A 5,292-nucleotide genomic window follows, 5' to 3' on the forward strand; every position below is an offset into this window, starting at 1 on the left:
ACTCTTCGTCCCATCCAAGTAAAGCTGCAATACCACGAAAACTATAATTTCCATCTTGACCTAGATCAACAATATCATCAACGTACTGATGTAAAAAAACAGGAAATTGAGACAAGTAAAGAAGCTTTGAAGACTAGCTAGACGGTAGACCTGCAATTGGTTTTGTACATGATCTCTTTGTAGTTTGACTTTCCTGTGAGCCCTCAGCATACTCCCACTAGAAAGGATCACGATGAACATCACTCTTTTGACCCTTTATACTCTTCTTAATTTCACTCTTTGGCTTGTACTTCATTGGTGGTGAACACATGGAAGTTGTGGAAGGATGTGTTAGCTCCCAATTTTTTGTCATCAAACCTATACACAACAATATCTAATGTACTGAAATACCTATTCAACTCTTCACATTCTTCTTCTAATTCCAACTATGTTCTACCATCTTCTTCAGTGACCTCAGACTCTTCAATGTATAATTTCTTCCAAAACTCATGAAAACCATAAAATTGACACGCATAAGATAATCCATGTGTTGTTCTAATGTAGCAACCACATATATCCTTGTCATAACCAACAAATTTTACCCTTTCGAACATCCTGTATAGATTGTCTTGACATGAAGACGTGTAGTCTTGAGTAAAATAGAGTTATACCAATGCTCATTGTTCGCAACACTTTTTTGAAATGATACTCTGAACCTAGGTGTAACTTAAACATAGTATTCACACCATCCTAACTTCTCCATAAATCTCCCTGACTGGTAGTCAACATGTTTTTTAGTCTCCAGTGAGCAGACTCAACCCTAACAAACATAAATAGAAAATAATGTCATTATTTGATAATTAGTAATGTAACCATATTCAAAGTCACATCGATGTACTTATTCGTTTTCGTGTTCCCTAAATGAGTGACTCAATTAGTCCATGCAACAACAGGCCTTTCTTTATAGGGTGTCAACCATGTCTCGTGCACATACTGAACAAATAAAGGGATATCAACACATACTACCACAAAATGCTTCAAGTACAAACTCAGACTCCTATTCGAATACATGATGTTGTTCCATACATCCATAACATTCTCTTTCCTATGAGATTCGACATGCTCCTTACACTTTATACTAACATTTTTTGAAATATTGAACAAACACAACTGATGAGTTGAGTTTGGGAACAAAACTTCCATGACATTCATCAACACCGGTTCTCGGTCCGTCACCAAAACCTCTAGTAGCAACTTCTCAGATATGAACAACTCTTCCAGTTTCTCTAGTTCCCATGTGAATTTTTCCTCCCTTTCATGTTCCATATAGGCAAATGCAACCGAAAACGTCAATTTCTTTGATGTAACACCATCAATCTCAAATAGTGGTAACCGATACCTATTTATTTATTATGTACAATAAATAATCAACAACTTCCAATCCATAATCAAATAAATGAAAATTTACATTATTGGGGAATGCAGTACCTGTTTGTTTTGTATGTACAATAAAAAAATTATCAAATGAAACATGTTCAACAACTTCATTGAATCACGATGCCTCCAAAAGATATCAACAACAATATCTAAATCGTCAATGTTTCTGGTCCAATACATGTATTTGATTTAACAAACACTGTATTTCACTCAATGGACTTCTCTTGCTCGTCTTGTATCTAGATCTTGCCTTGTACACCTGGGTAACACTAGTGTGGTTTTCTGGATCCCTATCTTTTAAAGCAATAACTATGTATATCGAAACTATATTGTATTTTGTCATGTCATTCACAAACTATCTTTCATAATCTTTTAAACAAACTAAGATGTCAGGATCATCTAAGTCCTTAGCTAGTTTATGATTGTGAAATCCACACCTAACCATAACCTTCCAACTGCTACCGATTAACACAGATCTTAACATAAATGGACATTTAACATTCATAACTTAAGAGGAATTATTCCTTTTGTAGTTTCTTCATCTCTCACAACCTATTATCAATTTACTTTCCCTCTATTTATTCCGATTTGCGGTATCATAATGAATAGTAACAACAACAATATCATGTTGTTTACCAATGGACTGTGACCATGCTAGCACGTCAGCTCGAGAGAGAAATATATATCATTTACAACATAAACATAATAAATAGTCAATGTCAAAGATACCGAAATCTATTAAATAATGAACAAGTTATAATCAAAACATGGAAGTAAAATATACAACATCAATGGTGAAAAACTATGTAAAATCTGCAGGGGAACCATCAAGATCTTGGTCGTATAAATAAAGCATTATAAACTACCAGGTTTTTCAACACTAGACTAAAAATCTGTTTCACGAATTTTTTCAAAAAAATCGTTACGCAATATGAGTCTCCAAAAATATCGATTTTTTAAAGAAAAATTCGGTAAATATTTACTGAAATTTTCAGAAATTCAATAAAGAATCCCCAAAATACCAAATTTCTTGTGAATATGCAATATAATTATACAGTTTCTATCGAGAAAAAAAATGAATTATTCAAAAAACCGGGTAAAAACTCGTATCATTTTTGAAATATGCAATAAAATTATACAGTTTCTATCGTTTTCCAAAATTTTTCTTAACGAATATTTTGTTTTAACTTTTGAAATTTTGATTTTTTACCGTTTCTCTAATGTAAATATTTTTGATCAAATATAATTTTTAGATAAGGAAATAATGGAAAAGACATTTTTAACAATATAAAAATATAGGGAAGCATTATAATTTAGGGGAGGAGAGGAAAAATTCTTCCATTTAATCCTTTGAAATTTTGAAATTTGAACTTTGAACTTTTTGAAATATGAAATTCTCCGTTCCTCGAAATTGATTCAGAGCATTTAATTGCCCCATACCCTCATTAACATTTGCCCCCACTTTTTCTCTACATTACTACATTCATTGTTCTTTTCCTTGAATGTGACTGCAATTGGTTCAAAGGCTCATTAATGTCAATCATAATTGCCTCTAATTTTTTTTTTTTTGACATACTTAACAACTTTCATTCATCAAACATTGAAAAATACAAGGAGGTACCATATTAAGGATATTACGCCTAGACCAAGAATTGGCCGCCTTCGCTAACTTATGGGCAACCGAATTCGCTTGGCGCTTAATGAACTTTACCTCAAAGTTCGGAAATAGATATAAGATGTTCCGAATAGACTTAATAATAAAACTAAACTCAGAATGACCAACATGCTTAGAGTAGATAGAATTGACAACAAATTGACAATCACTTTCAAAGGTAATATGGGAAAACTGAAGGGAGATAGCATCCTGGATAGCTTCCTTCAACGCGATGGCTTCGGCTTCAATGACCGAATAACAGCCTAAATCCCATGCAGAACCAGCTCTGATAAATCTACCCAGATGATCCCGAAAGCACCAACCTCTGTTAGTTGTAACAGCATTATTATTAAAACCTGCATCAACATTACACTTCACCTGATCAACCAAACTGAATCATCACCTTCATCTTCATCATCCACCTCAATTTCTTTATGGGCTGCATGCGCTTCAAGAGGACAAGGGAATGTTTCCTACATAATTTTAGAGTAAGGATCCACTCCATTTCTTAAAAAGAAATGAAGGGTCCATTACTATAATTTTGTATGTATAAAGTTAAATAAATAATAAATATGTGTCACATGTCTTAAAAATACGTGTAATATTCACACAAAACTATAGTAATAGAAAAGAAATGAAGTTTAAGAAATGGAGTGAATCTTTACTTATAATTTTGATAGCAAAAATTTCACCTCAATTTCTCTATGGGCAACATGCGCTTCATTTTCCGTGACAACATAATCAACGTTGAAAGTTTTAATTGTTTAATTTTCAAAAAGTGTGGCTGCTGGGATTCGAGCCCAGGTCTCCACGGCCACAACGTGGAATTCTTACCACTAAACTACAACCACTTGATATTTGTTGATGAGAAACACCATTTTATAAACATAAGCGCATAAAAGTGGTCAAATTTAATTAATGTTTCATATCTAACTTAACCACTAGAGATTGACAACCAAGTGAGTCGGAGACGGTTACTACGTCCCACAAATAATCTCTATTTTCTGTCCCAAATTTAAACAGAGATAAAGAATTAAAACCCAAATCCTATACAAATGGATTCGTATCCCCGTCCCGCCTGAAATCAATTTTTTAATACAAATATTTATTTTTTTCAAAATTAAATTATTTTATAAATAATAAAATGAAACAATTGCAAAAAAATTCATACATATATTTCAAATATTTTAAATAATAAATACAAATCAAAATATAAAAACTTTTGACCACATACTTTATATTCTAAATTATAAAAAATATATAATAATATACGCAATAAAATAAACGGGACGAGTTCGAAATAAATACCAGTGTCCAAATTATCCGACCCGTTCCCATATTTTGTAATCGGAAAAAATTCAAATCCAAACCAAAAGTCAATCGACAAAAAGTAATATTTGAAGGACCAATGAACTTTTGCTAAAGGAGAATCATAAGATTATTACCAATTATATTTATACTTCATTATTAATTAAATAAATAAAAAAAACACTATAAGGTAATAGGTGGCAGCAAATGGATGATATGTATTATGATATTAAATGAGTTTTAAAAATTAAAAGGATGTTTAATATTTCTTATTTATTCTATTTTATATGATTGTTGAATATGTCGTTTTTTAATGAGTTTGATATTCATATGTTTGTTAGTTAAGTTTTGAATGTATCTTCTATTATTTAGTTAGTCTACGGAATTTTTTTTTGGGAAAACTTTAGTTTGCATAATTACATACAACAAATTATATTCAATGATGTTTTTGTAATTTCGATATTAAAATGTTATAATGATATCATCATCACACATTCTTTACCAATAATGCAATCTCATTTTCTAGCAAGTTGCACAAAGGTTTTGAGAATTTTGTAAAATTCTTGATGATCTTATAGACAAAATTACACTAATTAAAAAAAAAAAAAAAGTTGGTTAGAGTATTAAATTTATTGATAATTTATATAATTTTACAAATTTGTATTTATTATTGATTGCAAAAAAAGATGTGATATATTAGGGGTGTGTTTGGAAAAAAATAATTAATGCACTTTAAAAGTTGAAGAACATCTTATAAAAAGAGAAAAAAAACTCAAAAAAGTCTTATAATTAGGGACAGGGTAGTATTTTTTTAAGAAACTTTCCTATCTCTCTTGATACGTACAAGTAGGAGAATTAAGAAACTTTCCTATCTCTCTTGATACGTACAAGTAGGTGAATTTTTTAATATTTTA

At 30.9% G+C, this 5,292-nt stretch overlaps 1 non-coding gene across 1 annotated transcript; it reads right to left on the reverse strand.

Annotated features, from left to right (window-relative positions):
- Positions 1-3,849: 3,849 nt before the first annotated feature.
- Positions 3,850-3,921, reverse strand: TRNAH-GUG (transfer RNA histidin (anticodon GUG)). Its single transcript has one exon. It is a non-coding gene; the product is annotated as a tRNA-His (tRNA).
- Between the last annotated feature and the right edge of the window lie 1,371 nt (positions 3,922-5,292).

The sequence above is a fragment of the Vicia villosa genome, linkage group LG1 (genome assembly GCF_029867415.1).
Source record: "Vicia villosa cultivar HV-30 ecotype Madison, WI linkage group LG1, Vvil1.0, whole genome shotgun sequence".
NCBI lineage: Eukaryota > Viridiplantae > Streptophyta > Magnoliopsida > Fabales > Fabaceae > Vicia > Vicia villosa.